Consider the following 12,162-nt stretch of genomic DNA (forward strand, 5'->3'; position numbering starts at 1 on the left):
TTCTTTTTCTCTTAGCAGGGGAAGGCTGACTTCCCCTAACCAGCATAATCAAGTGTTCTGCCTTGGGCTCCTTGGCAGGAAAGACTGATGTAATGGAGTTGGCTGCCTGTTTTTATACCCCTGACAACCTGACGTCAGTCCTGGAGCGACAGCATCCGATGCAGAAATACTAAGTCTCTGGTATTCGGGCCGACTGAGGGCTACCTGCAGGCAGATAACCCAAGTGTGATGACTGCAACAGTGAAACATGAAGAACATCTGCAACACTTACTATAACATTACATACTCTGCAACGGATTAAGTCTAATTTTAGCAAGCACTGGAAACAAAGAGTTAATATGGTTAATGAACTTACCTTGAAAAACATTTCACACAAAGAATTCCAGCTGTATGCACCTGGTAAAAAAGTATGGTTACCTAACAAACTTTCAAAAGAAATTTCAGACTACAAGTAAAAAGATGTTTCAGTATCTACTGATCAAAGGAATCCCTCAAGGCTTAGAATCATGTCTATTCCACTGCTTTAGTTATTCTAAGTACATTCTCATCTGCAAACCTCATTCTATTATTTTACTTGCAGATGAATTAGCAGTACTACCCAGAGACCACTTAGCAGAAAAGGCTTCAACTGTACATACAAGTGAGTTAGCCACACAGTATGAATGAGAACATTTTTCAGAAAGTAAAAGTAATGCTGTTGTTTTGCCATTTCCTAGTGCTATGATAAACCAATACTTCTGTGAGGAAACACTTTAATTTCTTTTCCCACAGGTGGAACAATAGTGACTGTTAATCAGTTTAAATATCTTGGCTTGTATTTTAATCCATCTGTTTTGTATAGCTTACATGAGAACATGTGGCTAAAACAATGAGCAAACTAAAAGCTATGACTGAAAAAAAAATGCTCAACATCGGAAAAAAACTAAACTGTCCCTTATCAATTCTTTGCAAAAAGATGAGGAAGGGGGGGGTGCAGTGAGAGATTTAAAATTTCTGTGCTGAAAAGTCTCTGCAGATGGCAATCACAGTCTTAAAATTAAAATGTACTTCTTGGAAGGAAAGCTATGGCAAATATGAATAAGAATTTAAATAGCAAAACCATCGCATTATTAACAAAGATTCTTACAGTGAATGCAATGGTTTTCCTAGTAATAACATATGCCTGTGAGAATTGGACTATAAGTAAGGACAGAAAAAAAATCGATGCTTTTGAACTGCAGTGTTGGAAAATTCAGAATTCCAAGAACTGCAAGAGGGCTTAAGGAAATAAATTCAGACTGTTTACTGGAAGATCTGATAGAAAACCTAAAACTCAAATAATGTGGCCATGTAATGCAAAAACAAGATTTAGTAGAGAAAACACTGATGCCAGGAAAGATGAAAGAAAGAAAAGCAAAGATGAAGATGGACAGACAGCGTTACTGAAACAATTAATGAATTTTCAAGTATTTAAAGGCACAGTTACTGCCAGACAGGCCTAGTGTGCTAAAACCCCAGAGATCATGAATAGCTAAACTTAATTAAGCAACTAAATATCAAAACAAAAACAGCTACAGAATTAACTAGGGAAGCAAACAACACACACAAAAAAAATGCAATACAGTAAACACACCTTAAACTAACCTTTCCAAGAGTCACATCTTGGCCACCTAAAAATACACATAAAATTACAGTGAATAACGCAGACAGATTCATTCAGAATGTGCTAGAAGTGGAATGTCACTGTAACACTCAAAGCTGTTGGATGGTCATATATATGAATGAGTAAGGCCTCTTATTAATCATGAATCTCAATAAATTACTAAACCAAAACATTGCCTTACTGTAGCCTAGATCATCAGAATCAGGACAACTCAAAAAACTCTTATATTATTTGGAATCTGCTGTGTTTTTCGTACAATTCCACAACACTACTCCTGTTTGTACAAGGAAAGCTTTCAGTATCAATGGCACAGTGCTCTGGAATACTCAACTATTACCTGTAAGGCCTCAACCAACCAATGAAAAAGTTGTCTCATATGAAAGAGCATCTTTCAACAGCAGCTAATAAATGACACCATATTATCTAGAATATAAAACTTAAACTCAGAGCGCTTAAAGAATAAGTGAAATGGCCATAAACTGTTGGAATATTATATAAATGCCTTCAGATGCAGACTTCTTGCCTCTCACTGACACTGAGAACATTTGTTAATGGGAAAAACAAGCTATCATCTTTGCAGATGCAAGAAGCTTAGCATTGTCATGGCGTTCATTTTCTGTTATTTGTCAAGCTCAATTGCTTACAAAAATCGTTTATGGCTTAAGCCAAGGACATCAATCTTGACACCCACCCTTTTAAATACAAGAGAACTTATCATCTTAGTTCTACATATAATCAGTACACTTTAACACTCCACCTCAGCAGACCCATGCCACAGCATTGGCTTCTCTTCAGCCTTTTTTCTCTTGTTATACTGTGAAACCTATATTTCTTACAACTAAAAAGGTACTTGTTTATGTTAACATCTTTAACACATACGACAGTCACAGAAAAGACCCCCCCACACACAAACATTTAAGATACCCCTGACTGCACACTATACAAAACTGCTTTACAATATAACACACAATTCATCTCTTGAACCAAAGCCGAAAACTGAACTGCTTTTTGCTGAGCACCTGTAGGATCCTTCTCAGCCAGTGCTTTCTCTTCACCTTTTCTGGTTGATTTTCCTGCGTGTTCTCTAAATTTCTTCTTTGCTGGCATTCAGACAATGTGATTACTAGCCAGTAACTAAATTTTATCCAACTAATTTCAATGACACTCCTTTTTCTCAGTTTCTGGTTTCACATTGGGAGAGCTGAAGTTAAGCTGTTGCTCACTGTGCAGCCATATTGAAAGTCTCTCCAGAGAACAACTGTCTGTAAAGGGATAACCGCTCAAATGGAAACAGAGGAATCTTATGTGCATCCCCGACAAAATGATGAGGCAAAATGCACAAATCATGTCCAACATCATCCATACACCCTACAAGAGAAAAAGTATAACCATCAGAAATTGTATGCACCGTACCAGCAGGCTGAATTCACTTAAGTCTCGAATGGGACAGAAACTATCTGATCCCTTCCAAACAAGCATGAAGTGGCAGTAAACCTTCTACTCCCCAACTCTTTCAAAGAGTGGGGCAACCACTGTGGATTGAATCAGTAGTAAAGCCTAGAACTCTCCTAACAATCTGCCAGAAAGAAATGGCCTACCAGCAAAGTCCTTTCTGGGGGAGGGTAGAATGATCTCCAGGAAATGAAGAACCACCATGTCTAGAACCAAACGCTCCTTTATGATGACCTTCCAAGCTAAGTCAGTCTATAAGAACTGCTTTTCCCCATATGCAGTATTAGACCAAAGAGAAAACTGCTTCAGACAGTCTCCAGAAGGTCATCCTCCAGAACAGACTGGGAATGTTAGCAAGCACTTTATCAAATGAGATGGAACTAATGCAGGGAAAGACAGATGATTAACTGAGGCACTCTGCCCAAATATGACACAGAAGTACACTCTCCTACCATGCCTATCTATAGTGTTGGACTACTTGCAATGTAGGAGCATGGCAAAGTTTGCAGTCTCTGGGAGCTATGCTGGATCAGAGATCATACAGGACTCAGCATAAGGACACTTGTTAAAAGGCTCTATCTAGTCAGGTGGGGCTTTATGCAGGGCATCTCCTTTCTTGACTGCTGAAGAGACTGAGGAGAGTTTGCCAAGGCTCCCAAGATGCACCTCCAGGGAAATTCTGAGGAGATGAATGAGGATTCAAGGCCAGTCTGTGTTGCACTTCTTAAGTCTAAGAGCCTCTCCAAAGGAGGGGTTACTCATGGGCCAGGCAGAAGAGATATGGACTCATCATGCTTGTCCATCTCACAGGTAACAGCCTGATGGCAGAGCCTAGTAAGGTGAACATTTTGACCTGAGTTCCTGTAATCTATAACAGCATGACACAAAAGGTCATTCCTTAGGATCAAGCTGGCTAAGCACAGCATCCAACCAACCAACTAGGGATTCAGCAGTGCTGATATGCCAGGATACACATCACCTATGATAGGAGGTGGTTTCTGCTAAGGTTTATGAATGGCAGTGATTCAGTTCCTTGTTAGATGAAGAAGGTGGGAAGTTGGCATAATGGTTAAAGCATTTACCTTACAGACGAGCTCTAACTGCAGAGACCAAAGAACAGTTTAACATTAGGCTTACTTGAAGGAAAGTTTAGTCTTGACTGTCCCAGTGAAGTTGCTCTTTTCTGTGTCTGTGGTTGTGAGGTAGATACCTCCACTGGTCCTGCATTAGAAATGTTTGATGGCTTCCAACATTTTGGTCATTAGTTAGGTCACAATTTTCAAAATTTAGTGATGATGAGTGGTAGGGTGAATTCTAACATTTCTGGAAAGGTCTTAAGCAATGAACACACCACCAGTGGCTCTTGGCTGGTTTTATGAAGGCCACGTGGATACTTCACGTGCCTGTAAGGCTTGTATATGTAAGCAACTTTCTTTACCTCACAAATAAGGTACAGGGTTTGATTCTGACCTTTGATTATTGGCTAAACTTGTAATGGCCTGTGGATTGATAGCCTAGTATTTAGCTGGGAATCTATGACAACAGCATGCAGCATGACTGAGAATGAAAATGTGCAAGTGGCCAAAAAAAAAAAATGGAGGCATGCGGAAGTGTACAAAGAATAAATGTATGCATGTGGCACGCGGTGTCAATGTTTGCATCAGAAATAGTAGACATGCATCCTCTAATATGGGTTTGTTTTACAATGTTATTGAAAGTTGATTGGTGGAAATGATGAACCCAACTAAAAACCTATTAAGGATGGTCCCTGATATTAGATTTTGTTTGACAATGCTTAACTCAAAAGGCACACTCCCTGGCCATCTGAATACTTTTAAAGACTGTTAATTAATAATGACAGAAAAAGATGTGTATATCAGACACTAATGAAGAAGCATTGACACACACATCACTCACTAATCATTCTGTCGGCAACGTGCATGATATTGTAGTGAAGCATCTGCAATATTTATGTAAGCAAATGCTTTTGTATTCACATCTTGTATAAATAGATCACGGATGAAAAAGTGTTAGCTTGGTCCAGACCACTTATCCACTCAATAGAATAATAATAGTAATCATTATCATCATAACTACTGTCATAATTTAAAAATTAATTGTGTACAGCATATTATGTAGGAAAAATCAACTGCAGGCTTAAGGACAGAATTTTTAAGCATCTCTCTGATATTAGATTGAAAAAAAAAAACAAAATGCATTGTATAAACATATATATATATATATATATATATATATATATATATATATATATGGTTTATTATCATTATTTCTAAAATTTAAAAAAAAAGTGCACTTATCAGCGGTTTCGCCTAAAGTACACAATTCCGAACGTTCCTAAAGTAGAAAAACAGCTGTTAATGTCGAAAATGTCGCTCACGACATTTTCGACACTTAACAGCAATCCCACCCTTCCCTTAACTCCCTAACTAACTAGCCTAAACTCAGGTTTATGCAGGGGGGCTTGCCCCCCTGCACCCCCCCCGTGGGGGGCTGTGCCCCCCCACACCCCCCTAACTTAATATTCCAACTCCGAGATCGCACTACAGTGAGGAAAGGGATGCATTTCCCTAACCGCACTGTACCGCGATCCCCTTACATGAGCGAATGTTACAATTGCGAATGCACAGTCCATTCGCAATAATGTTCACTCACATAACCTGCCGAAATATGAAGTATTCGAACATCTGTTGTTTGAATACTTCATAGCCATGCAATTGCACGGCAAAATTGTAATGGTAAACCTATATATATATATATATATATATATATATATATATATATATATATATATAAAGGTCATGCTTTTATAATTATGGTTATAACTGCTGTTAACAGAATTCAAAGAATGGGAAATGTGAAAAATGAGACTGAGTACAAGGAAATGCAATGGATATTAAGACAAGGAGCTGACAAAGCTCCAGGATTAAATGATGTGGTTTCTTTAAAACCTGCTCTAGCAAAAAGGAGGGTAAATTATTGAATTTGATTGGCTATGCTGTTTTATATAAGCTGTAATGTTTGATTTTAAAAATGATCATCTGATGAAGGGATTCTACCCGAAAGAGCTTATGATTTGATGCTGCTATATTTATTGTTTTAATAAAGTTGTCTTATCTTCAGCCTTGTAGTACTGCCTTATATATTTGACTATAATTCAAAAAAAGAGCTTGTTATGGTGATAAGTATGATTGACAGCAAGCTGAGAAGGATTAAGCAGACTTCTCTATTCTCACAATGTAACAATCCTAGGATGATGATGATAATAATAGTAATAATAATAATAATGACAATAATAATAACTTCTTCTTCTTTCAGCTTTTAGGGGTCGCCACAGCGGATCATTTGTCTGCTCATGATTGGCAGTGGAGTTTTTTACGGTGTCGAGTTGCCAGCCTAGTGCCCAACCTTCCACAGAAGGCACACACATGCACGCACTCACACCTAATGAATAACGATAACAATAATAACAATAATAATAATAATAATAATGACAATGATAATAATAATGACAATAATAATAACAACAATAATAATAATGACAATAATAACAATAACAATAATAATAATAATGAGAATAATAATAACAATAATAATAATAACAATAATGACAATAATAATAATGACAATAAAAATAATAATGGCAATAACAATAACGTGGGTTATTACCTCTTCCGTAAACATGTTACAATTACTGTCATTATTCACTGCCCCTCTTCTCTGCAACAAGTTCAGCCTCACTTGGCTTCCACTGTGCAACACTATACACACAAAATGTCACTGTGAACAACCTTACTTAGTACAGCAACCAACCTTGCACGTTTAGCACTGTCCATCAGACAGCTCTAGCTGGGTAGGTGAATGGAACCCTTACGATACAGCTGGTGACCCAAGGTAATTACAAAAAGCAACATCCTTAGCAAAAACATTCACTTATCTTACTAAATGTATTTTCAGCACTTTCAGTTATTTATTTATATTGAAAGCAGCCAAACAATCATTAGTAATGAGTATTTATGTTTTATTTTATCTATTTTATACAATTTTATATTTCTTTACCAGGGTGGTACACTTACCACAACTGATAAGTACTGCCCAGGTGAAATAATTCACAAAGAAAAAAGTGAGGCAGTAATTTGTACGTATTAAAAAGAGAATAGAAAGTAACAATATGTAACAAAACTCTACAGTATCAATAAATACATAAATATATAAACAGATGTAGCAAAAACTCATAGGTGTGTACTAGGCTAATGGCCCTTAAGCATTTACAAGCCTAACCCATAGATTACCCTGGCATCGTGCCACCCAACCTTAGTTCCCAGTGCCTCTGTCGAGTAGAGCCACTGGAGTGATCCCCAGGGTGAATTTTCTATTTCCCATCCACTCCTCAAAATTCCTCTTGAAGTGGACCAGTGAGGTGCTCTGTTTCACATGTATGGGAAGTCTATTCCATAGCATGGGCGTTATAAGAGAAATGTACATTTTACAAATTTACATGAAAATATTTCAGGTTTACACATCATGGTAGAAATGCTGTAGGCTAATGAGAGTCAGGGTGGGGAAGTGAAGTTAAGACATGTTAGTAGTTGATAGATTATAGATAGAGGTTGACACCAGACCCTTGCTTGATGTCACCTGCTGTGTTACAAGTACAGTTTGATTTGCTCTGGAGGATTTTTTCAACGATAAATGTGGTGAAAGGGGATTTTAGTTCCTTTAGGTAAAGGGGAATGATTCCCAGATTGCAAGAGTAGGGCTAGAGAGAGAGAGTTTGGTACAGTATAGCTCGGTTTGTGGGAATTGGAGGTGGGGGTTGCTTGGCAGAAATGCCCAAGATTGTAATGTGTACTTACATTTCTGCAGTGCTGGTTAGGAAATCCTTCCGCCTTGCACAGCTCGTAGAGAAAGGTATTTCCTCTAAATCAAAGGAAGTCCTCACCTTCTTGTACTTGGCACTAATTATCATACAGGGCAACACCTCCTTTGGGACGTAACTTACAAAACATATCAAGTAATCTTGCACTCGACACTGATTATCATACAGTGCCACGCCTCCTTTGGGACGTGCCTTACAAAGCATATCAAGTAATCTTGTACTCAACACTGATTATCATAGAGTGCCATGCCTCCTTTGGGATGCAAGTAATTGGAAAGATGCCAAAGGTTTCTCACTAAAACAGTACAGGCTTAAAAGAGCTGAGCTACCACAAGAGACCGACAGCTACATCTCTTTATTCAGTATCATACAAACTCCTTACGGGGTGACCTGTGTTTTACTTATAAGGCAATAAGGGATCCACTAGTCCAAAAACTCTTATAGCTTCATAAATTAAAACAGTCCTACTAACACCAGTGCCAGAGATCTAAACATAATCCCACAAATCAACAAGACAGGGTGGAAAGATAGATTTGTTTTGTAACACCTGCCCCTTCTCTGGAACAAACTTATTCTCCAGATTAACAAGTGTGACACACTATATGCCTTTCAAAAGAAGCTGGACAAATGGATGAGTGTTTGTAAATTCAGCCCTGGTTTGACTAGCCTGTCCTTCCTTGCAAAGGGAGATAAGGCCTAAGGGTAGGTACTGACAAGTTGGAAACGGCCACTTGGATCAGTTGTCTTGTAACTCCTATGATCATTGTCCTATTTTTGAAATATTTTCTTTCAATACTAATGATGATCACAGAAAATAAAAAAAAACTGTTGACAGACCACTGGCTGAAAGGTGCACAATTCATGAACAATACTTCTCAATTTTTGCTTTCTGAACTGCTCTTAATGAATGACTGTGTTGCGCTTGGGATCTGCACCAAAAAGTAGTCACTAAAGAATTTCTATGGGGAAAACTTAATTTCCAGGCTAATGCATGACTCTCGTGCAAAAGCAACTGCAGACGGATATATGGCCATGTGATTTCTTTCAAGGATATCCCAGTTGTAAGCTAAGGCTGATGCATGACTGTTGTTAGGTGCCAGATCTTTTAAGGGAAGTGATGAGCTGATGACAGGCACACAGCAGTACTTTTCAACACTACAGAAAAAAGTAAAAATAGACAAAAAGTAGCACCTTCATCCGGAAAAATATGATGCACTGACAACAACGGCATTTTTTAAAAAGTCCCACTTGGATACAGCAAAAATGGCAAGCATGCCTCAATCTCTACCCCAAAGGTATCAGCTTTCTTATAAAAGTTGCTGTTCCTATACTTGCCCACACAGTATATGAGATTATGTGGGTGATTAACCTATTCTGGTTTACAGCAAGTCCACAAACAATCTAGTTGCTAGTACAATTGGAAAATACAAATGAGGGGATATTGCACATGAATTCCTGTCATACCTGGGGATGCGTCAGTATACAAAAATCATAAATGGATGGAACCTGACATTATTGCCAACTAGAATGGGCAAGCACAGAGTTAAAAAGAGAAATTTCAGCTGGCCAAGCTCAACTAACACATGCAACTCAACAATGCTCTTTAAAATAAGTGAATAAAAACCCACAGTGTGTTAAATAACAAAATAATTTTATTTTGAGGGTCCTGTGTGCAGAATCTGTAGAGGTAAACGTTATCACGCATGAAACCTGTACAGTACTGTACAGGTACTATCAGATCAAGGGTGGTAGGTTTTGGGTTACTGGAAGAATGTTCTTTTCTATCAAACTGTTAGTAATGATGACCCAGGCTAAAAGAAGAAACTGCTGAATGCAGCACATTATAGAGTGTCATGTAAACAACAGATAAATGGCACAGAGAAAAGACAGAAATAGCTCCAGTGACTAATCTGACTAGAAAGGTATTTATCTGTCTTCTTCCGATGACATGACTGTATGGTCACATATAAAATGGAAATGCTCCCTAATGCAGAAGCACATAAAACAAGGAAAGCAGACTTGGACAGTGACACTTGATGGTGAGGTCCTGGACATGAGGAAATCTAGACAGTTGCAATGAACACCATAAAGTATATTTCATGCCATTGTATAAAGAAGGGGCGGAGCAAAAGTCCAGGTTTTATTCAGTAAATAATGTGAACTTCTTGGTTACAAGAGGCATTTATCCATGTCAAAAAATCTGTGTTTACTAAATGCATTGTAGGCATACATTTCTTTTAATATGTGAGTTACATTCATAATGGCAATACATCTGCGGTATGGGTGTGCAGAGGGGTTTGCTCCCCTACAAAGAACATTAGCGAAGTTGTTCAGCAATGTGAGTGTCAACCTTTTGCTGTTGAGGTAATACTGTTTGGTAACATATTTTGTTATATGGCTGTAGTATTTTTTGTACTGGTTCAGCCAATCGGAGTTATGAATGCATTCCTAATATGCTCATGTTCAAGTTTCTGCCTTGGTTTACTATAATTCTACATCATTACAAAGGGCACAGAAAATGTGATATGTGACACCTGGCATGAATTTAAGTGCATTTTCTAATCCAACACAAAAGAAAAAGCGCTGGTAAACTTGCTCAAGAGCCGAAGAAAAGCTTTCTATGGTAGAATGACTAACTCTGAGATCAAAATATTTTTACAATTACCACAGCAAACTGCAATGTACATGTAAATCATTTTGGTACTCTAAAACACTTAAAGCAGCTTTTCAACAAACTTTTGCCAAGATATGAACAAAAATGGGAACATATAATTCCAGCAGTCAACGGACCGATTAATAAAAAATGCTTCAGAGATACATGCTTATTTCAAACAGAAATTAAGAAATGATATGCATACACGCACTCAATAACTCTGAACTGTTCAGATTATTGCCTCATATTATTGCTCTATTCCCCATAAAATCTGTCTTTTTTTCTGGCAAATCTGTGACGATTGAAGACACTAAATAATGACAGACATCGAGTTTCAGACAACATACCCTTCAGCAAATGCAAGCTACAGCAAAACCCTGTTATTTTAGCAGCTTCCTATTATTTCTGGTTTTGTCCAGATTTATTGCTCTAAGAGGTTGAGTGGTATCACAGATAGACAGACAGACACACACTTCAATGGCTGGTCTTACTGAAGCATTTTAGATTACCTTTTTATTCATTAGTAAATGGGAATATGGTTAAGTACATTAAGGAAGAGCTTAATTTTTCAAATATAACCTAGCACACTACTACATGCCAAAGACATGCTGTATGTGGATTGGACACTCTAAATTGGCCCTAGTTGTGCATGTGTGTACCTTCTGTGGAAGGTTGGGCTGGCAACTCGACACTGTAAAACTCCACTGCCAATCATGAGCAGGCAGGTGAACCACTGTGGCGACCCCTAACTGGGAAAAGCCGAAAGAGGAAGAAGAAGAACCTAGCACACTACTGTAAAACAGAATAACTGTAACAGAAATTAAGTAATCAGGAATAAAGAAGTTGTGCAACATAAGACAGCCGTTAGAAATCAGGATGAAAGAAAGACAATTGCAACACTCATACAGGGCTGCAGAACACAGAAAGTAAATGTCAAGTGAAAACCACAGCTCTGCGATGACGCAAAGTAAAACACTAAAAAATAGTGTTAACGTTTGTGCAGATGGTAATTAGTAATGGCCTTCACTAAAAGTGAAATGCTGCTTTGCAGACAGCTGAAACCGATAAGAAATAAAATGGAACATGAAATTAAGAAAAGAAAATGCACATTGGGTCTAATTAGTTGTTGCAGTTCAGATTTTGCTTCCAGTTTTCCTTGTAACCCAATTTATTTGAATTTGTTAATTGGGGTAGACTGATCAAATCTGTCCAATTTCAGTCTCAGGCCAGGATATACAAAACAGTACGAGTTACAACAATTAAGAGTGCATTAAGGCTACAATTATAAAATACAGTAAGCAAACAATGAAACGTGCATTAAATGACAGAGCAAACAGCTAACCCTCGAGTTACTATGGAATTCCTAAGGGATAGAGGAAGGGTGAGGGAAACAGACTTGGGAGGCTAAAGCAAGTACTGTGGTTAGACTTTTTGACTACATGGGATGCATTTGCATTTTGACTAAATTTTAACGTGTTTTTAGCACAAAACATATGGTAAAAAGAGGTGTCTTAAACA

Source organism: Protopterus annectens, chromosome 16.part0 (assembly GCF_019279795.1).
Source record: "Protopterus annectens isolate FY-2018-M chromosome 16.part0, PAN1.0, whole genome shotgun sequence".
Lineage (NCBI taxonomy): Eukaryota > Metazoa > Chordata > Ceratodontiformes > Protopteridae > Protopterus > Protopterus annectens.